Here is a 23,691-nt window from a genome sequence, read left to right on the forward strand (position 1 = left end):
ATATGTCAGAAGATGGGTCCAGTGAGGGATACTGAGGCAAGCGTGGGAGGAGATGCTGGTTGAGTGTGACTTGTCAGCCAAGTCCTCCTGCAGGAGGTGAGGTCTGGCGCCTGAAAGAATTCCAGGTGTCCACCTCCTGGCTCTGCTGGGAGGGCTGTCCCAGGCAGAGGGGGCGACTAGCTGGATTGGGGACTGTGCCAGGTGTGTCCGAGGACCTGCAGTGTGGCTGGAGCAGGATGCATGAGAGGACAACAGGGGTGCCAAGGTCAGAGAGGAGAGGAGGAGCCCTCAGTGATGTTACTGGTCAGGCAAGGGTGTCAAGGGTTTTGGCGCCTATTCCTTTGAGTTCTCCTTTCTGCAGAAAATATCAGGTCCAAATATGGTTTCTACCCTGCCTCTTTTACAAAGACACATGTTAAAAGCCCTAATGACTTCTTAGCTGGGGAAAAAAGAAAACGTGTGTGTGTGTGTGTATGTTTCTAAAGAATGCACATAAAACTTACAAGATGGAGGCTTTTCTAACCAAGAAGCAAAGAGTAGAGGGAAGGTGGGGGGTAGGAAAAAGAAAGCACAATTTACATTTTCCATTTGTGCCACCAGCTTTTTATTAGCTGGACAACACCAAGACAGAGCCCGGACGCCATACCGCCGGAGCAGAGAGTACTAAAGCCTGACAGGTAATTTAGCAAATCAGGACAGTCAGCAAACATCTGTTGAGGATGATAATATTCAAGGGGTTTCATTGTTTCTATGAAAACTTAGTTACGCTGGCTTGGATTAATTTTTCATTGTCTCCAGTTAAACGAGAATTGCTTACACAGCTGCCTCAAATAGAACCTTGATTGCATTCCATCTTTTGCCAAAATCATGAAAGACAAAAAAAAAAAGTTAAGTAAAATCAAAGACGGACTTCAGCTGTATTGAAGTCATTTCTGCCCTGCAAGCCCTGGGATTCTTTCTTTCTTGGCCACACTCTCTTTTGATCACTTTCGTTGCTTTTTTATTATCACTCACTTAACATGAGAAGGGAAAGGAGAGGGGGAGAACGAACCTTGACCATATTAGGCAGAAATATGGAAAAGCATAGAATCAGGAGTGAAGACAGCTGGGCTTACTTTCTCATCCTAAAGCCCTTTAGCACCAAAGAGGAGTGAAGAGGTAAAGGCAAGAATACTCCCAGCACACACACCCGTGACTGTCACACAGAGAAGACCCACGGTGAGCCGGGACGTTCACGGGAGCACCACCACCTGGGATGTGCTTTCTGTTGTCAGTTTCCTTTGCAAGTAATTAACGCCACTTGAGTGTATTCATAGTCCTGCATGAATCTTGTCTGAACATGCATTTTAGGAAAAAAACCAGTTCTGCTGAATGAGCCTGGAGTTAGACATCCTTCCAGAATCTGCTCAGTTTTCTCTTCCTTTTCTGTGCCTTTGCTGGCCTCATAGATGTTTTTGTCGATTCCATGAACAGAGAACATACTACAGTGGCCAGGTGAGGTCCGGGTGGGTTTACTGGCTCCACAAAGCCATCCACCAGGGACCCAGGCTCCTTCCTCCTCCTGCTCTGCTGTCTCTGGCACATGCTTCCATTTCTGATGCTCACAAGATAGCAGCTGTACTGCCAGACATCTTACTTGGGTTCCAGGTAGGACAAATGGGGGAAGGTGTGTGGCTAAGGCAACAGATGAAGGCCAGACAGGTCTGTCTCAGTAGGCCACAAGAACAATAGATTTCATGTAAGCCACCCTGGAGACTTCTGCAGATGCCTCGTGGCTGGATAGGACCCATCTGGCCACCCCCAGCAGCAAGGGTGTCTGGGGAGGTGACCATCTTTGCCTTGGGCATAGCACCACCTTGAACAAATCAGGGTTCTGTGAGCAAGTCAGAGGAGAGAATGGATGGAAGGTATGCTGCTGCTCTGGACAGAAGGGGGGACACCCTTTCTTCAGGCTCTGGGTGTATTTGTGTGAAGGTACAATGGCTGGAGTTACTGTAGCAATCTTGAAACTGTCCCAGAGAAGTCTGACAGCAAAGGCCAGGGCTCTGGGGGTGGGAGAGCAGGAAGGGGGAGTTTTGTGTGTCCTTGATGATATGACTGTGTCACTGCATGAGCCCACCTGGACCAGCCCCCTCTACCCTTCCCGTTTGGGGAAATAGCACATTTCACATCATCTCATCCAGTCTGAAAAGTCTCTAGAATGATCTGTCAGTGGAAACATTGAAACTGACATAATCTTGGTCTCCCTCTGTGGAGCCTATGGACAGGAGGGAGAGAGGAGGGTTTCTTCATGGAATTTTGAACAGTGGTAAAACGCACGTGCCCTCTCTTCCTCGTTGCAGCTCTTGTCTCTCAAGCAGCTTGCCCAGAAGTGTTGCAATTCAGTCCTTCTTTAAGTCTAATTCATTCCAAAGCTAACATGTGGATCACCATTTTTAAATAATAGCCAGTGTGCCTCAAGTGCCAGCTCCATGCTGTGGACGGGGTGGGGGTTTACCACTCAGCTAATTGTGACAACATCCCTGCCGTGAGAAGCTACTACCCCATTTGCAGATGAGGAATGAGGCTCAGACAAGGCAAGAGGCATCTGCTTGTGGCTCATGGTACCTCCTGCCGAGCTGATGGATTCAGAGCCACGCTCCTCGGTATGAAGTCACTCTGCTCCTCTGGCCCCATCTGCATTGTCCTTCCTGAGAGCGGGTGAGGGAATTCCATTCCAGAGAACTGGCTGTGCTTCAGTGCAGACCAGACCTTCCCACAAGAGCCAGACCCATGAGCTCAGGTGATTCCAGGTGCCAAAAGCAGGCATCCCTGAGGCACTGGGGGAGCAGATTCCTCAGCCTTCACAGAAGACAGGCTTGTGAGTGTGTCACTGGGTCTGGCCAGCTCAGCAAACAACACATTCTCCTGTTGTCCTTACCAATCCTTATTAATTTAAGTCTGGCTATTTTCATTATCTGACTGGTGCCCGAAAACGTTTGTGTTTGCAGCCTCTTTTCTAAGGGCAGGGTAGGTAAACAACAACCACAGCAGAGGTAGCCTGCGACAGCACAAAGGACAGTCACCTAAGTCTGTCTCTCAAATGATCCTATAAGCCTCCCTCCCACATATTACCTGACATTGCCCTTGCTTCGAGCATGGATGGCCCTATGCTTTTCTCTAATGTTTTTGGCAGCAAGATTATGAAATAATTAGTAAGTTTAACCAGCTTCTACATCATTACAGGACAATTTTCCCCAAAATGGTAAAATCATGACACTTACAAATCAAACGAACATGTGTCAAAAATTTTAGTTAGCCAGTGATTAATGAGGGAGCCAGGAGAATGTTACAGCTGTACAAAGAAGCATCTAGAAAGCAGAGACATATATAGGCCATGAAGTAAATTTATAAGTAGGTGAAAAACCGACTTTTTCCACTGGGGTGGGGGAGAAATCAATTGTCCCTCCACTGGACATAATTTGTGTGTTCATCGACAAGAATTATTTACAATGCTACCCTTTATGTACAAGTTACAGAATTGTAAAATAGATCAAAGATGATGAAAAACACACACACTCTGGAATCTGGTGATAGGACGCTTGCATTCTAAACTGTGTAATTTTCCATTGAAGGGGCTCAGTCATCTTTTGTCCCATTTCAGTCTTTTGTAACCTCTCCTTACATTATGTGACCACCAAATTGTCAAAGGCTGAAATCTACCTTTCCTGACATCACATGCCCATGTGGTGTAATTCATGGTAGGGGCTGATGCTGCAGAACCAGCTGGGTCCCCAAGTGAGGTTAGGGTTAGAGCCCTGTCTCCAGAAGCCTTTGAAATTATCCAGGCAAAGAAAGAGTGTGCCATTGAATAAGGCGAGGGTGGCCACATCTGTAAGGTGCAGTTCTGTGTGCTGTTAATTCAAACTACCCATCCATGGGCATGTCCTCCTGGGTCAATGGTTCCTATATTTAAGTCCATCTTCCTTGACATGAGACTTGCCATCGCATCAGTAAGTTGGGAGAGTGACAAGTGGCACTCCAGACATTGCGTTTTATCAGTAATAATAGCTGACATGTTACAAGCTTTCTATTTCTGGGAAATTCTGCGAAGTGCTTTGCAGCTGGTGGTTGTCACACCACTCCACTGCGGCCACCCTTATCTTCCACACAAGGATACTAACACCGAGCAACTTGCCTGAGACCTCACAGCTAATGGGCTGCAGGAGTTTGAAGGCAGGCCATCAATTTCTGTATCCATGCTTTCATTGTTGATGAAGGTGAATAGACTTTACTGTGCTGGCGAATACTATTCAGAACACTTTTTAAGATGCTTTAAAAATCAGCCTCTCTTGTCTTCCATTCCTCACACAATTTTTTAAATTGAGATATAATTCATATACCATAAAATTCACCCCTTTAGACTGTATAATCTCATGGGTTTTAGTATATTCACATACTTATACAGCCATCACCATCTCATCCTGGAGCACAGCCTCATCCCGGAAGGAAACCCCATGCCTGTGAGCAGCCACGTGACCTCCCTTCCTCCCCCAGCCCTTGGAAACCACTAATCTGCTCTCTGCCTCTATGGATTTGCCTGTCCTGGACATTTCATTTGGATGGAATCATACATATGTGGACTTTTATGACTGGTGTCTTCACTCAGATTCATGTTTTCTAGATTCATCCATGCTGAGTCAGCACTTTATGCCTTTTCATGGCTGAATCCTAGTCCATCGTGTACATGGACCACATGCACCTATTCATTTCTCCAACCTAGCTTTACTTCAACCTAGCTGTTTCTCTGAGTTGGACTTTTGTCTTGGTTTTTTTAGATTTTACATACAGCTGATACCATATAGTATCTTTCTCTGGCTTATCTCACTTGGATGCCCTGAGGGCTGTCCATACTGTTGCAATGGCAGGAGTTTCTCCTTTCTTGTGGCTAATAGTCCATTGTGCATATACACCACATCTTCTTTAACCTTTCATCCGCATGAACCTGTGCTCTGAGTCTCGGTCCTTACAGTCTCTTTTCACTGTTGGGAGAAAAACTGGCAACTTAAGAGTGGGGGTGCCCTGCCACTTAAACCCAGAGGCTGAGGCCCTGGCTGGACATGGAGTGGCGGAGCTGGGGAGACCCACCTCCCCTGAGCCAGGCACACTCCTTCCCAGGCATCCTTGGATCACAGTTGTGCTTCTGTGAAGTTACACACCCAGCTGATGAGCTTCGGCCCCAAGCCGGGGAGACATTCCTCCTGTAAACTCTTTGGCCCGTAATGGGACAGGACCACGCCTCCAGGTGCTGGAGCGCTTTGCTCTGGTAACTCAGCTCTCCGCGCTGGCCTTGCCTTCCCAGAGTGGCCACTGACCTTTTAAAAGTTTTACTATCTCATCTTGGGGTCAAAAAGACGGCAATTGCCTTAACTTCCCCAGGCTATGGGAAGAGCCCTCCTCCGTCCAGCTAAGCAGGTCTCTGCGCTTTGGTCCTACCCCAGCACCTGTTAGAAGCCTCAAAGTAACACCTTCCTCACACCGACAGCAGGTGACAGCTGTGAGTCCAGCTCCCTGTGGCCGAGTTTCTCAAATGCTGTTCATGATTTGGGCCATATCCACAGATCCTAAGTACCATTATTATTTAGCCAGTATTTTATATTAAAGTCAACTCATCTTTTTTCTGCTTATATAAATTTGCTTTAAGAGGAAACTTTACACCATTCCTGAATATGAAGAACCCAATGTCGTTTGCTATAAATAGGAGGGAAACATAAAAACAACTGCAGTCATGTGCCCCGTCTGGGGCCACTTCTCTGCACTCCGGTGCAGCTTTGTGATCCTAACAGGCGCCCCTCCTACTCTGAAAGGCCAAGAGAGCTTTCATTGTAATCCTTCTCTTGTATGACAGAAGGATTCATTTGAAATTAGAATGTAGGTCAAGCCTTGCAGCTATGCAAGCTGCTTGCTGGCCTCCCACCTCCCAAGCCAGGATATTCCCACTTGGAGGTATCTGAGCATTCCCTGCCGTAGATCGCTCCCTACGGGGGATGCGGGGCTCTCAGGTGGTGGCATCTTGCCCTAGCATTCCAGGACCGCATCAAAAGGTCACAGCCAATAATATGAACCTGAATCCTTGCCTCCTTCCTCAGCCAGTCCTCCCCTCGCCTCTGTCCGACCCCGGGGGTACCCATGGTGACTTTGCTCCGTCTGGTTCCCAACCAGTAATACCCTTTCTCTTCCTCACCCATCCAAAGTCATTTCTGCCTTCAAAGCCTACTTCTTACCCAATTCTGCATTTAATCAGGTGTAGATCATTTCCCAATTAGATCCTATTCTCCTAGGAAGCTTACCTGTGGATGGGAAGTTTTAAAAAAAATCATTAAAAGCATCAGTTAAAAGTGACTGGAGGTCTTTATTTGGGGTGGAGTATCCCCCCCCCAAATTACACCCCCACCTTGTATAATTAAATCAATGGCCCAAAGTCTCTCAAATAGTATTTTGATGCTACAAACCAACGAACAGAGCAGGAGAAAAATAATTTCGGGGGAACGACGCAAAACCGTTGCCAAGGCGCAGCATGGGCATGGGCCGGCGCGGATGGAGCGCTCAGACTCTGTCGCGGCACTGCTGGAGTCCTTATTCTGGGAATTTGTTTTCTTTCGTTCTAAACTACACACTAACAAAAGACATGCTTAATTTGCAAATCACAGTGAGCTCCAAAACGGAGCCAGTCCTTGAACAAACGTGCAGCATATGTCGGTGAGGAGGCCCCTCGCAGCCTCCTGTTTCCTTCGGGGCAAGTGAAACCCTCTCCTGTGCCCTGCAGGGAGCTCAGTGCATGGTGGGCTGCATGGCATTCCACTGTTCACTTCGACTTGCCTTTGAAGACGATTGATTCTCATCACGGTGGTTAGAAAAAAAAAAAAATCCCAGGCTCCTCGAATGTGAACCTCTTTCCCAGTCTTTAAAATGCTAAGTTGGCCATTCTAATGACCAGCCAGGATGTTAGACACATTTGAGACCCAGCTGGAGTGTATTTCAGAGCCAGGCAGCTGATGTCGATTTTCCCAACTTCTCATCTTCTCTTTTTACTGCATAAGCTCAAGGGGGCTCCGGTTCAGGGCTATCCAAGTGGTGCCAAGTCATAAAGGAACAAAGTTAGGAGGAAATGGAGAAAGCAGATGTTTTATTCACATCCCCTGAAGAGATGAATTGGGGGTGATGTATAGCCGATGGTTTTGTGCCATTACGAGCAGTGGCATTGTGAGCTCAGAGCGGCAGGAAGCTGCCACATCCCAGCTTAGCAGACCCAAACAAGTGGCTTTGAACTCCGTGATGCCTTTCTGCGTCTTCCCAGCACACAACACCCTGCCTGTGGCATCCGGGGAGTGGGTGATAGAGAGACAAGGATGATCCCCAGGGCTTTGTTCTGGTGACAAGCATATGAAGGGGAAGTTGAAAATACTTGCAGCTCATGTTAGCACATGGGAAGCTGTATCAATAATAAGGAAAGGAGAAACAGCCCAGTGAAAAATAGGTACAGAGGGTGAATAGGACATGTGCTGGAAAGGAAATAAAAGTTGCCAATAAACTTAAGGAAAAGTGCTCAGCTTTGCTGAGAATTAGGAAAATGCACAATAAAGCAACCATCAGATTCCTTTCTCACCTATAAGATCGTTGTCAATTCAAGCCTTTGATCAGCTCCATCTTGCTGAGGGTGCAGGAAGGCAGGCTCACGGCTGCCCCAGGTGGGACTCTAAGTTGGTACAGACGATTTGGAAACCATCTGGAATTTTCTATTCAATGTGTGAGTGAGATGACCGTTCCATTTCTGAGTGGTTACCTGCAGAACTCACAGAGGCATCGAGACTACTCGTGGAGGCTTTCTTTATAAGAGAAAAACACTGCAAACAACCTAAAGGGCACAACAGGGAAATGACTAAGTCAGTATGCACTATTGGCTTCCAAACATCTTTAATTTTGCACCCCTAATTATGAGTCATTTCCAAGCTCACAATTCAATAGATGCCTCAAACGTCAGGTTATCTAGATGGACTTCGAGGCTGGTAGAGTTCTAAACCCGACGCCCAAATAAGAAATTTTTGAAAATGAAAAAGGCATGTGACACACCAGGATGAAATATTCCTGTGGTGAGAGTCTAGGTCTCTCTTATATGGGAAATTGGAGTTGGGGGGGAAGGCAGTGCGGGAGGAAATAGGGGTCCGGAAAAGCATGCTCAACAGGAGAATTTGAGCTGAGCTCTGAAGGATGAGGAGCTGCTCCCCAGGTGCAAAAGGGGTCTGTGTCCGAAGAAGTACCCTCTGGAAGGTCTCGCTGTTCATCGGAAGACTGCTGATCCTGTCCCCTTGGCCCCACGACATGCCGGGCTCAGGCGGACGTAGGGTCCCGAGAGCTCCGTCATTAGCTGGGGGGCTGGAGCTTGGGGTAGGCAGGGAACCCTACCCCTGGATTTCCATCTCACATTGACCAGCGCACCCCAAGCCTTGCCTGGGGGACCTGGCAGCCCTGTGAGGCCCAAGTGAGCTCCACTAAAGCTGGCAACCCCTGCCAGTGTGGCAGTGACACCCACCCACTATTCCATTCCCCCCCAAAGACAAGACAGAGGGAGGAGGTCTTGGGGCATCTTTGCTTATTGGCTGTGTAGGTGTCTTGAAGCCCTCGAAGGAGGTGCCTAGAGGAAGACCTACAGTGCACCTTCCACCCCAAGAAGCCAAAAGAAAGCTCTATGTCCCTTGCTGGCTGTGAGTCCTGGGTATTCTCTTGAGAGTAAGCACTGGTCCTCAGACATATTCCTGTAGTCCAAGCTAAAAGGGCAGGTGGCTTGCTCCTGAAGTAAGTTGGAGATGCTGGTGTTGGAAGTAATTCCAACATTACTTTACATCTCAGCCTCACACTGCCCCCACCCACATACATTTCCAAGGAAACCTCCTGACTGAGTCTGACTCTGTAGGAAGGAGTTCCCAGGAAGCAAGAACCATTATGAATTAATGAGGGACTTTCTGGAGTTTCCTGCTTGAAAGATGCAATAGCATTTGAGGCCCAGAGCAAATGTCACCTCCTCCATGAAGCCCTCCTTGAATCCTACCAACGTAAAGTGGGTTGTTTCTTCCCCTCTTGAACCATAACTCTTTCTACACACCTTTTTTTAACCCCTGGCACAGTCCAGCATAAGTAGTTGTTCTCAGGGTCTCTTCCCTCCAACCAAGAACACTCTTGGGGTCTCAGGTTGTCTTCCTACCTTTTATACATATTCTACTGTGGTTTGAATGATTTTAAGGTTAATTTGCTGTGTAACAGACCACCCCAAAATTTACTTTACAACCAGTGTTTTCTACTGCTCATGACATGCTTGTAATCTGGGTAAGCCTTGGGGTGGGGTAGCCCATACTGCTTCCCATGGCATCAGGTGGCCACTGCTCCCCAGTCCCCAGTGTCCGAGATGGCCTCACTCTGTGACTGCAGATTGGTGCTGGCTGCCGCTGGCTGGGAGCTCAGGCAGGGCACAAGCTGGGGCCTTGGTTCCTGTCCGTGGGGCTCACCCACGGCTGGTTGGACTGCTCCCCATGGCCAGCTTGGGGATGGGGGAGGTGCGCCTTCCCCAGAGCACAAAGCAGAAGCTGCCGCACCTTCTTTTTGTGTTAACCACTTCACTGAGGTCTGATTGACATGGAAAATTGTGTTCTTATTTAATGTATACAACTCAATGAGTTCAGGTTTTGGGGATCAGTAGGCACCCATAAAACCATCCCCGCCATCAAGACAGTAACACGTCCATCACCTCCCAGAGTTTTCCCTGGCTGTTTTCATTATTACTATTATTATTTGTGTGTGTGTGTGCGTGTGCACGCATGCCCACGTGTGTTTCACAGCTTCTTAAGGCTTAGGTCTGGGGCAAGCACAGCCTCACTTCTGCCAGGTGCTCTTTGGCAAAACCCATCACAGGGCCAGCCTAGAGCTGCTAAACAAGGCTTGACTCCAGGAGGCATGGTTCATTGGGGGCTAAAATGAATCCCTGAACAACAATCAACTGCTTGTGTGCCTGTGGCCATGAGATGGACTGAGGTCACTTTTGTGAGCCCTGAATTTTTCAAGCCAAATGACCACAGATGTGGGAAATGAATATTCTAGGGCATCGCTATAGAGATCGTCAGCGGTACCGTCTCTTTGGATAGCAGTTCATAATATGAGATTTTAAATGCCCCAAACCTGTGACCCAGCAGGGTCCCTTGATGAATCACACCCTGCAGTACGCATGTGGCATGTTTGCCCAAGCATTTGTATAGCATTGCCGGTGGGCTGGAAACGCCTGGCTGATAAACACTGGCCCTGCCACTCAGTGGACTATTATACAGCCATTTAAAATGAGTTCTGTCTGTATTGGCTGCTATGAACAGTTCTCATGGAAATATTACTAAGTGAAAAAAGCAAGACACCTAGCAGTGTGTGTGGCATGTGAACATTTGAGATTAAAAAAAAATGAAGGGGGCACTTCAGCACCCATTTTTGAGGACATTATTATGCAAAGTGAAATAAGCCATCACAATGAGACAAACACTGTACGATTCCACCTAGATGAGGGGTCAGATTTACAGAGACAGAGAGTAGGATGGAGGGCGCTGGGGGCTGCGGCAGGAGGTGGGGAGTGAGTGTTCAAAGGGGGCAGCATCTCCCTTTTGCAAGAGGAAGGGAGTTCTGGAGATGAAGGCAGGGATGGATGCACAACAGTGTGAATGCCCTTAATGCCCCTGAACTACACGCTCAAAACTGGTTAGGGTGGTAAATTTTATGTAATGTGTATTTTACCGCAATTCAAAATAAAAAATGAAACAAAAGAATATTCTTGTAAACAGCAGGTTGTTGGAAAGCACTACCTTGTGAGAGGATTTGAGAAATTAAGTATCAGGGATAGGAGAGAAACCCTGTTTACACCGTATTTTTTGCTGTGCATGCATCTTTGTTACTATGTACATGTGTTACATTTTAAAGTATCTCTAAGAGTCAAAAATGGTAAATAATTACAATAGCCAAATATACTTGAACATGTTATAAATATATAATGTAGGCACATATGTAATTTATATATCTATTTATATTAATATATTGTGTTTATATAAGTATATAGTGTATAGTATAAAGATATATTTAACAGTATATATTTAGCAATCTCTGACCTAGTTTGCAAGACCAGAATTCTGTTCTGTGTGGTTGAAAGGATTATCAGCTACCGGGTGAAATGGGATTCGGACTTGTATTTTTCCACTGTTACGTAAGCAAATAAAGCCACCAAACTGCTGTTTTTACTTCAATATTCCTTAACGATGTTTGAGACCTTTCCTCCACATCTTCCCTGTTTTCTCCTTTCTCTTTCTTTTAAGAGAAACAATCATGCTTTTTGTGGAAAGAAAAACGTGGCAAATAGTAAACAGAAACCCAACAGAAGTGAAAAGGAAGCTGCCCCCCCCACCACCACTTACATAAAGCCAATTTCAACTAAATTGACCAGAAGGACCCCAAGCAGTAAGCACGCCATAGCGACGGTTTTGCTGTATCTCCCCCACGTCTTTCCATCCTGAATGCACCTCTGCAGCCACACTGGGGTCAGAGCCTGGGAACCTTTCCATGGTACTGGGAACCTTGGCTTCCCTGAGAAGGTGCCCAAGCAGCTGCTTATCACGTGAGCAAGTGCAGAGCGCTCTGGGAGTAGAGAGAAAGGTAGTGCAAGGGATTGGGGACCCTGATCCAAGTGACTGGCCATCACTTTTCAGTTAGGGTATGGATTGTGGACACTTTGAGCCATGAAGGAGGAAGGATAAAGATGGCAGGATTTCCTGGTGCTATTCGTTCACCACCTCTTGGCAGTGGTGTTAAGCCACAAAATCAGCATTCCCAAAGTATCTTGTAAGATGGCTCTGTGTGGGTCACACACATGGTGACATCAGATCAGTCAGATCACAAAGAGAGCAAGTGATCTCCCATCCCATATGCTCCCCGGATCCTCCACAGGAGCAGCTTACAGAGCAGCCTTTGGGCTCAGGGCACTTCTGCATGACCATAAGTGTGTCCCCCTGGTTTATTTTGTTCTGCAGTGGACCTCATATCCAACCTGATGGACTGATGTAAAATTCTCTGTTTTGTAAATGCATGAGGTTTAAGGAAAATGTGAGACTATTTACAGAGAAAATGCAGAGTGAATAACGAAGCAAAGGGTACTTAGATTGGCCAAAGGTCATGCAGGTGGTGTGTGTTCCAAATTTGAAGTTTGGAGACCTGCCCTAGTGGATGATAGTCATAAAAGTAACAGCAATAGAATCTAACACCAACAGAGAGTGTGCTCTGGGTCACACTGTGTTCAGAGCACATTCTATACATCAACTCATTTCATCCTTGTAAAGGCCCTGGGAGGGGACACTTTTCACATGTCCCATTTTAAAGATGAAGAAATGAGCCAAGGGTCTAGAGTATTAGAAAATAAAGATTAAGCAATAGATAGTGCAAAGGTCCCCTTCCAAACTGCATGTGTGTGTGTATTATTTATCCATCTATTTACCAATTTATTTATGAGTACTTGGAGCCTTTTAGGTGCGCATCACCTTGGGTTGTAGGACCGTAGCTTTAGCCTGCTATGCGCAGGATGCAAAAGAAAGTCAGGAATGTGCTTGCAAACCTAGGAGTCTATTTCCTGCATGCAGTGCAAAGCCTGCGCTGATTTTACAAGGACATCTGTTGTGGGCTCCGAGTCCCCGGGGTTCCTGCTGCTCTTTATCGTCTCCCAACACCAGGCTGAACAGAAGGTGCTGTCACACATGAGTCTGCCTGGGGTATGTCACTCATTCCTGTGTCCTACTCACTGGCCCCTGGTCCTCATAGAGCCCCCATGGGAGGGAAGCACTAGTGTCTTTACCTTTCTATTCTCCACATGCCTCCAGCAGATCCTAGCATTTGTCACATGCTTGGAATATGAACAAATGATTGGCTGATTGGCCAAATGAACAAATAAAGGAGTGCATGAAGTCCTCTGTGGCTCCCCAGGGCTGCACTGGGGCCACAGCAGGATGTTCCTGCAGATATCCACACCATACAAAGAAGAACTTTCTAGCAAGCCAGCTGCTGACAGATGAAACTGGCCACCTCAAGAAGTGCCAGGCTTTCTGTCATCACTGGAAATGGGAGCCAGGGCTGAAGGGTCACCTGTCAGGACAGCAAGGAGGAAGCACCTGCCGGCTCCCTGCAGGAGGGCTGGGGAGAGCAAGGTGGCCGGCCCCCAGAGCCCCAGAGCAAGGGCTCAGAGACCCACCAGGTCACTTTCCTTGGGGCCATTGGACCTCTGGGGCCTGGCCTGCCTTTTGGCGTCACCAAGGACTGAGAGGCCTGGGCCCTTCTGGGAGGTCTGAAGACCACGCTCCTTCTGCTAGCGTGGCTGCAGTGGGCGTGGGGTGGTCCTGGGTGGCTCCTCGTCCTCGGCGCTCCCTCCCCTCCCTCTCTGTCTCACTCCCCCTCTGTCCTTATCTCCTGTCTTTTCTCTCCTTTCTCTTCAAATTGAAGCAAGGGAAGATCTCTGTCCTCAACTGGGCTGGAAGGCTTGGTGTTTTTCATCTTTAAGCCAGTTCCGGAGTGGTTGTGACATCTCAGCACAGAGACACGTGCCCAGTGTCACACAGACAGCAGATAGAACACAGAGTTTTGCCTGGATATGTTTGATGCCTGCATGGGAATTGGGCTCTGGCAGTTCTGGGTTCAAGTCCCATCTCACAGGCTCTGGGTGCTCTGGTGAGCTCGAATTGGATTACTTTTTAGGGTCGTTTTGAGGACTGTGTGAGCTAATGTACCTTAAAGACCCAGCGTGGTGCAGATGCACCATAAATACTGGCTCATATTTGTTTCCCCTTGAACCCAGCACTACCCAGTTAACTGGGCAGTTGTGCTGACAGGAGGAAAGTTATGTGGTTCCTGTCCCCCACTCCCTCCCCAGGACACTGCAGTGTTCATTCCAGTCAACCATCTCATGCTTGCCTACAGAATCCTGGGCAGAGTGCTGGCTGGTGGTGTTAGGAGTCTGATTCTCCCCGCTGGCCCTCCTAGGGCTGGAAAAGGTATGGGGCTCCAGTGGAGGAAACAAGAGGACAAAGAAACTAGGCCAAGTGAGTCCCTCTTCCTACAGCCTCTCTGGGGCCTGAGTATCCTTTGTACAGATTCCCAGCAGGACCCCTACGGTGTGGGAGGCCAGGGCAAGGAGATGCACCTATGGGATCATATTTGAGCTACCATCGCTCAAGCACCTCTGCGTGAGGCTGAGTGTTCCTTATCCACTATTAACACCTCTGTCACTGCCTGTGAGTCTGTTTACTGTCAGTCTCCCCACAACCCCTGCCAGTCCCAAACACCAGAATAAAAGCTCTATGGGACACACAGGGTCTCTGTTTTGTTGCTCTGTGTCCCCAGTTCCTCAAAAATCGCCTTGCACGTGGTAGGCACCCAGGAAACATTTCGTGAAGGAGCGAGTGGGGCATGGTGCCAAAGGGTAGCTGGGCCCCCCGGTCCTGCTCCCAGAGGATGCAGAGCTGCCGTCCTGGCCAGGATCCTTCCCAAACGAGGCTGCACATTGAAGAAAGTGAAAGAGCAGCAGTTGCAGGGGCTTCATAACACTTCAGCACGCCAGGGCTCTGGGATTGGAACTATTTTTCAAGAAGGATAATGTTTCCATTTCCAGGCTGAACACAGTATTATTTCAATTCTCCGCAGCCCTCAGTCTGGGGAGTCCACCTAAGCGGAGTTTACTCAGAGATGAAATTGCAGACTTTAAACTGATTTCTCAAAGGACGTGGTTCATTTCAGCATCTTTTCTCTCACTTTGGGCAGTTTTCAAGACACCTAAGCATGGCTTTTTCTAGATTGCAGGTCCCCTTGGATTGCCTCAACTAAATAGTTACAGCTTCGGTGCCTTTGATTTGAAAACTCCCACCCCCACTGCCCCCAGTTGTCCTCCTCGGCTGCTGAAGGGAAACTGCGTCCGGGGGTGGCTGCGTCCCTCATATAGGAGAAGAAAGTGAGCTACCTGCCAGCAAGCACTCTATTCTTAGGATGGGCCCGAATGGCCAGGGAAGCTAGAAGAAAAACACTGCTCCCTGGAGAAAAGAGTGGGAAAATACTGTTTTGACCCTTCGTCTTATTTTTCCATCCACTGCATCTTTCCTGCATACCCAGTTCTCTGGCTGTGCTGGTGATGGCTCACAGAGGAGACATTTGTTCATGGCATATACCTGCCTTGCAAGTCAGACCACCTTGGAGTCAGAAGCCAAGGAACCGTTTGGAGATGAAAGGAGTTTCTGATGCAGCTTCCAGGGGATGTGAGGAAGGCAAGCCATCCTCTGAATGCTCTTTCTCCAAGCTCTGCCTTCCCAAAGTGCTGACGTCCGGTGTGGGATAAACGCCTTCACGTCCAGCATGTTAAAGCACGGCACAGGCTTTATCTGGTCATTTTGCCATATCCTCCTTGTAGGGAAACTGAGGTACAGGGAAGGGCAAGGATAGAACAGGTTTATTGGTCACAGTTTTTAGCTGCAAAGCAAAGAGAAACCAAATCTGAGTGACTTAAGCCAACATGACCATACTAGGAGGTCATGAGATCCTAAGAGGCAGAAGGGTGGACTTCATAAGAGGTGGAAAGTACGAGAACAGCGAAATTCAGGGGACAGGGCAGTAGTGACTGTGACAGGACCTCAAGGCAGAACCATCAGGTAGCCTTGGCCAGAGCAATGGCGTGACTCAGCCATTCCTTGTTTTCTCCCTCCTCTGCAACCCTTGTTGTCAAGGGCCCAGGAAGGCGCACTCACCCGGGTAAGCCAGGTCAGCCGTACAGAACTGGAAAAAGGGAGGAGTTGGCCACTGAACCTTTAAAGTGAGGGAGACCTCCAGAAATTAACTTCCCATTGCAGCTCAGTATAACAGGAGAAGGCTGATTCTCCAAAAGGGAGCTGCTGTGCTATTAAACTGCATTCAATTGGATGCATCCTGGGACGCTCTGAAATGAGAAATATCCGTTGCACTGGGATGTATAGCCATTTCTTGATTCCAGATCCAATGTCCCGTCACAGAGGGCTGCCTTTTATGTGGGTCCTGAGGCGCTGGGAAGCACAGCTTGGAGGACCTGCCTCCTGCACATAGTAGGACAGCCTGTCAGGCTTCCACGTCACCACTGAGGAGCTCTTCTTGTTGAAATCCACTTAATGCCGATTTAGTCAAACGCTTCGTCATCTTCACGGTACAAACCTCTTGTGTAACTGGAGACTTGATTCTCTTGGATGGAGGCAGTCCTTTTCAGCTCATCTATTTTCCATTAGGAACGCTTTCAAGGCACTTAATAAAGGCTTTTCCTGAAGTGGAGATGCCAAGTGGTGCAAATACACTCAGTCAAGTTGAGAGGGAAAGCTTTTGCAAGGAGGCCTGGCCCTGTGCCTGCCTCCAGGACACTGAGGGGCCTCCGGAAACTGCAGGGAAAGTTTGTAAGGACAAGCTGGGCCACCCCTCAGTTGATTTCTCTGTTGAGCAGTGGCAAATGGCAGGTTCGTGGAGAGTTACTGATGCTCTGCATTTCAACCATTCTCCTCCTGAGGGGCATTCCCCGCTTCTTGCCTTTTGTTCAGCTTACGTGTGCTTCCCCCAAATCAGCTTTACCCTTGAACATGCCCTTCTGGGAAGTTTCAAAGTAATTCTACCATGCGGTTGGGCTTAGGACATTAAACAGGAGGGCAGATTGTTAGCATAAACTCTTCCTGAATGAGATAAGATGTATCCCCACAAGCAAAGTGCTGGATGCTGTAGGAGGGAACCAAGGACAAAAGAAAAGCCCTCCAAGATAGCACTGCCTCTGGACTCCAGTCTGTCTCCTCACCATCTGTAGCCAAATAAATGGAGAACTGATAGCAGTTTGGGGGCTCCTCATGGCAGTCTGTGACCTGCCCGCTGTGGACTACAGTACAGTCCCTTCTGTATCTTTGGTATCAAAGGGCAGTGCCTGGCACAGGTGGGTCCTTAGCAAATGCTTGATGGGTGGATGAATGGGTGAACGATCTGGGGCCGGGCAGAGCATGGCTTATATTCTAAGAGTAAAACTTCCCTTCATCCCCGCTGGTCCTTTTAGTCTGAGCAGTTTGTGCTGCCACTGAGCCCCTCAACTCATCAATTACAAACATTAACTGTAAATTATACTTTTGCATAGTTAATTCAGCCTCTTCATTATGTATTGAGTGGAGCTCAGCAGGCATAAAATTCAATAGCAAGCTTTGGAGCAGATCCAATTTCTGTCTTCTGTGATACTTGGAAAACACAAAGTTTTAGTAGTGGACCTTGAAGCATGTCTTCCCTGGAAGGTCTCCAAGTGGGCTCTGCTTCCTGCTTCTCTCTTGGAATGAATTCAACCCTTCTGGAAAGGCTGATAGCTTCAAAGGATGCTTCTGCCCTCCTCTCCAGCTAAGTAGACTCCTACTCCCTCCTTGAGTGGAAATTAATATTAACCAGACTAGTGGAATGAAAGGAACGTGTGAATATCAGGGAACAGCTCCTGGAGCAATCCCTCATTCATTGTTCATTCAGCAAATATTTATTGAGCACCTCCTGTGGGTCAGCACTGTGATGCATCCTGAGGGTGTAACGGGGAACGGTGTAACGTCCTCGCTTTCGTGGAACTCGTGGTGGAGGCGGGGAGGCGGGGAGGCCGATGGTGGATGACCAAATGCATGTGAATGTATAATGCGCCATGTGGTGGTGCAGATAAAGGGGCCAAGTGAGCTCTGGATGATGGTGAGTGCACTGAGGGGTAATGTCTGGGAGGGAAGTGCATGCAAAGAGGCTGAGGTAGAAGGAAGCGTGGCAGCTCTGAGCAGTACTGAGAAGGTCAAAAGAGAATAAACTGGGGAGAAAGTGGTGCAGTAGGAGCAGACCAGCAGTGGGGGAGAGGGATGTGGTTTTATCTGGATTTGGAAGATGGAAGCATTGCTAATCCCAGGGCCGGGCTCAGACCGGTCACTCCATAAACATCTGTTGTGCCACCTTCAGCTTCTGCTCACAAGCGTACTGGGGATGTTTCCAATCTACAGGCCCCAGTGTGCCAAACAATATGTACAACTCAATTCCTGTATCTGTCATGCTCTTGATGTCTGCCTTAATCCCCCATTCCACTAGGTTGACTTCAAGTTTGCTGAGGCACTTCAGGTTTAAACATACTTGGTCAGTCTGTGGAGGTCCCCCTGATTTTCCTCAAGGCTGACCCAGGTGGGGAGAGTTGTGATGACTCTGGGCTGGGGGAAACCCTAGGTCTGCAGATGGTCTCTCTGTGATGTCATCCATAGGGGTGTTGACTTGTGCTTGGGCCTAGTTATTGCTCAATGCTGACATTCATGAGGTGTCTGAGTGTCTACTGGATGTCTGGGTGCACCGTCCCTGACATTTTTGCTGCTCATGGATGCCCTTCTGTGGGAGACTGAGGCCTGGGTAGGGCCTGCCTCTGCTCTCTCTGACAGCTACCTTCAGTCCTCTTCCCTGGAACAAGGTGAAAATCCTATGCTTTCCTGTACCATGCCAGGTCTTAGAAGGCTGGATGGTGAGGTGGGCTCCTCCTCAGGTCCTTGCTCCTGGTATCCTGAGCTAATTCTGTTGCACCTCTGCCATATCTGCTAGAAAAGTGCATGTTCTCTAGGGTCTCTTTGGAATCAGGAAAAGCACCTTATCAGTCAGAGCCTTCATGGGTTCTCGATTGCTATGTAACTGTCTTCAAAAGCTATCATTTCTCACAATAAATAGGAATTTTCTGGGCAATTCCACTGTTGGTTCTCCCCAGACTCTGCTACGGAGATAAACTTATCTGGCAGAATCACTGGGAGCCAGGATGGCCGGGTTCTTTCTCTCTCCAAATGCTCTTGCACCTGGGCAGCCTCATGGCCCAGCTGAATCTGAAGGAATTAGCTCAGTTCTTCCCCCCCCACCCTGCCCCCCACCCCGCCCCCAGGGCAGAGACCACCATGATAGCACCGTGGCGGCTGCAGAATCCCCAGGAATCTTCTGGGTGTCATGTGGGGCCATGCCTCTTCCAGACGGACCTTGGAGGCCTTCTTGGCATCTGCACTTACTAAAGTGTGACTTAATTTTGCTCATATTTTAGCAAATATATACATAAGATATATATATCATATATAGCTTAAGAATTAATGTATCATACACTCCTGGTCTGTTAGGTACACAGGTCCCACTTCAGGAAACACCATGGAAAAACCAGCACCAGAAGGAATGCATGACCATAGTGAGCCCTCAGCTATGTGACCAGCAGACCCCTGGGGCCAGCGGAGGGGGCTTCCACAGGAGAGGTCTAGAAGAACTGGGAGCATCCATGTCTCTCCCTGCCTACCAAGGGATCAGTTTGGTCCGTGGTTTTGTTCAGCTTACCTGTGTCCCTCTCACCAACCTGTTTCTTTTATTAATTGGATCTGCTGTCAATGTTTACATAGCTCTGTGCCAGGCTCCTACGTGTGCTAAGCATGCACGTTTATCTCCCTAAATAGGCACAACACCCTCCCTGACCAGAGTGTATATCTCACCTTCAGAGATATCAGTAACTCTCCCAAGGCCAAGTGTGGGATCCACATCTGAGGCTTTGACTCTGAGAGGTGTGCACTCTCATCTGCTCTGCTGCAGCCAGGAAAATAAGTGACAGGACCTAGTCTAGCCAAATCGGGCAGAGCTGGGTGCAAACTTGATGCGTAAGAGAGACAATTAGGATAGAACCTGGGGAGCTTGGGTAATGTCTTGCTTTTCCCCACCTGCTGTGTTCAGTGAATCCCAGGACATAGAGCCTTGGAAGGATGAAGAGATGCATGTCCTGTCAGGTTATGGGACAGGAGAAACATTGTAGTCATGTAAGAGCTGCCACTTGATATATAGTTGCTATCATATGCACTAAGCTCTACATGTGTTTATACTGTTTACCCTTGCAACAGCCTCATGGGAGCGGCTTATTGCAGATCAAGAAATTGATTCCTGCAGAGGTGAGGCTAGTGGTTCTTAAACTTTGCTGGGTATTAGAATCACCCAGGGAGTCCATCAGAATCCCAGTGTCCAGGCCCTACTACAGACCAGTGAGAGGAAGATCACTGTGGTGAGGCCAGGCATAGAATTTTTTAAAACTTCTGCACCAAATAATTCCAGATTGTCACCAAAGCTGAGACCTAATGGGTTAAGTAACCTGCCCAAGAAGACTCCACCTGGCCCCACTGAATGAAAAAGTCAGAATTCAGACCCAAGTGTGTCTGATTTCAGAGTCCGTGGTTGTAACACCTACCCAATACAATTGCTGCCTAGACACTAGGAAACTAAAAATAATAATAATTCAGAAGCAAAATACTCAATGATCACAGAGAAAGAAGCTTTTTGTGTATAACAGTAATGTTGACTTTGGCGGAGCATTAAAATCATCTGAGCTTTAAAAGTACTAATGTCTGAGTGGCACCTCTTGAGATTCTGATTCCTTTGGTCCTGAGTAGACCCAGGTATCAGTGGTTTTTCTTTTATTATCCCCAGATGATCATAACATTCAGCTGAGGTTGAAAGCTCCTGCTTTATAGGATGACAGGCTCAGATTACTTCCCTAAGGGTTGCCTCTCCTTTGAAACAATGGCATGGCCATCAGTATGATTTGAGGTGAAGTACTGTCTTTCCTCTCCCCTCCATACATTTCTCTGCTCCTGTAAAACTTTAAGCTTTGGGGACTGGGTTAGAGAGAAGGCAAAAATAGTTTTAAGTCCAAACTCATAATCTAATCCAACTGTGCTTGGAAACAAGGCAACCTTCAAAAATGTTTCTCCTCCCTTTGCCCTTCACCGTTATCCCACATCCCGAATTCTGTCCTGTGTGCTACCTGCAGACAGCAGGGATGAAACTGGGGATTCCCTCAATAGCAGGCCCTCTCCTGTCCTCTGCCCTCGCATATTGGGTTAGAGCGTGTCTTCTGAGCTCAGCCAATCAGATACCCCCACTCAGCAGCACATTGCTTAATAATGCAAAGGAACAAGGACAGTAGAAAATTAGTTTTGCCATCAGCACTGGTGTCCTGTCTAGAGCTGGTTTTGTCCAGGGCCCTCATTTTGTGCCTTTCCTTTGCTCCCACCTATTTTCCCTGTCTTTCTCTCCATATTTCCTAATAGTTTTGAGACCTTGTTAAATCCCCTTTTCTTCATCAGTCAGTGCAAGGTGTGTTCTGTTGCTTGCAACTTGTGGCTCACACTGATGTGCTTCAGCACCGCGGAGAGCTCTCAGAGATCAGGGGCATTGGTGTTGACGTTGGGGTCAATGGGACAATCTAATAAAGCCTTCCCGGAGGGAAATATGTGTTCATTGCCTTCATGAAATACACATGAAGCAGAATGAATAAAACATTCTGTTTTGGATGATTCTGTTCTAGAGCAGCTTCCCTATTATAAGATTGATTTCTTCTTTTTGTTGCTCTCATTTCTTTCTGTAGGCAATATGCTGTCAAAGAGGGCTGGCTTCGAAGCTGAAATCCCTCACATCCCATAGTAGGGAGGTAAAGACATTATGGACCCTTAACGCACCCCCAGACTTCATTTTCCTCCAAGATAAGAGTTCAATAGCCAAGAGGTTTGGAAAATTGGGTTTCTAGTAGTCCAAACTTGATTGTGACTATTGGAGAAATTTGTTTGCTTTTGAGTAAGAGTCTTTTTTTTTTTTAAAGCCGATTTTGAAAATTTCTTTCAAGAGTTACTGCAGTAAATCTACCCTATTGATTTAGCAAGTGGTGGTTCCTGGGTGCTCTCTGGAGTCACTTAAATGTTTAAATTCCTCTCTTTATTTCTCCAACAATATCACAGCCCCATAAGGTCTGACATGGAGGGCTGTTGGTCTCTTCAAGACAAAAGCTTAGCATAGATTTCGTTTGGCTCAGAGACAGTAGGGGAGCAACGACCACAGAGGGACTTGCAGACAGATTTCTTTTCTTGGTCTCCAAGAAAATGTATAGTATAGTATCACATAATGTGTCTGTATAGTACACACATTGTGTGTCTCTGTCTGATGAGTGGCAGAGACTCAGCACCACTGCTATGGCTTATCTTTAGGGAGCTCCCAGCCCAGCCATGGAGGGCATGTTTTAGGGGGCTTGAGGCAGTCAGACCTAACGTCACTGAGAACAAATGTAATGCCCAGATCCTGTTAAAAACAATACCAGCTAACATGTATTGATGTTGGCTGGTGCCAGGCTCTGTTCTGAGTGCAGGAGACTTATCTGCTCTCTTACTTATCCTCACATCAACTCTGAAGGGGGAAGGCATAGCATCCACACTTTGCAAATAGGACAAGGAGGCACAGTTGCCCAGAGTTACCCAGCTGGTAAGGGGGGAACCTGGAATCTGAACTCAGGATCTGTTTGGATGCCCATGGTGGGAATCGTAAGAGCCGTGGGTGGGTTATAGTGCTGGCTCGAACACCTGACTTCCCTCTCTCCTTCCCTCATCTCATTCCTTCCTTCATCCCTACCTTTCTTTTTCATTCATTGTATAAAATACATCCTGAAGGTCCAATATTTACAACATGTAAGGCTGGAGCTGCTTTTACTGTAGCAGGAGTAAGTGGAAGCAAAGGGTGGTACTAGGGCCAACTCCAGCCCCATGGCCACCTCTGTCCCACCCTGCAGCACACTAAGGGTCCTGGAAATCACCACAGTGCATCATCCTTAGGACAGGGGCCTCCCACCCCAAATCACAGCACTGCTATGAAATGCTGCTTCCAGAATGCAGAGCTACCATTTTCCTAAGCCAGAGATTGTCAAACAACAGCCCACATGGATGTTTCAGCCACACATCGAGGCTAAGGGTTAAGGTTCTTATACTTAAAAATCCAGATATTTTACAGAAAAACTCCAGATTTACAGCTTCTCCAGAAAAATCATTCACCCTCAGTGTCACTAGCCTGCCTTCCCATAAGGCAGCCGTTGGTGGGAATGAAGGAGTGATGTGTCCAGTTGGATGAACTGAGTGGGGACCACAGGCACCATATAGCCTTCTTTCCCCTCATCACCCACAAAAGGCTCAAATTTCAAAACACAGTTGAACCCCAAATGTGGGCATTAGGGGTGCTGACCCCCCTTGCTGTTGAAAATTCATGTATAACTTCTGACTCCCCCAAAACTTAACTGCTAATAGCTCACTGTTGGCCTGGAAACCTTACCAATAATTGAAATAGTTGATTAACACGTTTTGTATGTTACACGTATTATATGCTATATTCTTACAATAAAGTAAGCTAGAGAAAAGAACATTTTTTCAAATTGTCACAAATCTCCAAAAAGTTTTATTGTAGATTTTAAAAAATTAACCCACATAGAAGTGGACCTGTGCCATTCAAACCCATGCCATCCAAGGGTCAGCTGTATAGTTTAACTGACTTTAATTTGGATATATGACATTGTGCAGTTTTTAGGGATGAAAAGCGTGGAGGCCATGTGGGAAGGGGGAGCAGGAAGTGATATGGCTGCACAGAAGTAAACAAATACAAGAGTCGATTCTGTTCCTTCCAGGGGAATTCCTTGCCTTCAGTCAGAGTGTCTAACCTTGAGGCCCCCTTATCCCTGTCCGGTTACTCTTGAATAGCCTTTATTTGCAGCCTCGTGCCCGAGGTTCCTGTAGACACAGA

At 47.5% G+C, this 23,691-nt stretch overlaps 1 protein-coding gene across 1 annotated transcript in view; it reads left to right on the forward strand.

The window, feature by feature from the left end:
* Window positions 1-23,691, forward strand: part of TMEM132C (transmembrane protein 132C) — a 286,951-nt gene that overhangs the window by 197,621 nt on the left and 65,639 nt on the right. The window lies entirely within an intron of this gene.

Source organism: Manis javanica, chromosome 15 (assembly GCF_040802235.1).
Source record: "Manis javanica isolate MJ-LG chromosome 15, MJ_LKY, whole genome shotgun sequence".
NCBI classification, from domain to species: Eukaryota; Metazoa; Chordata; class Mammalia; order Pholidota; family Manidae; genus Manis; species Manis javanica.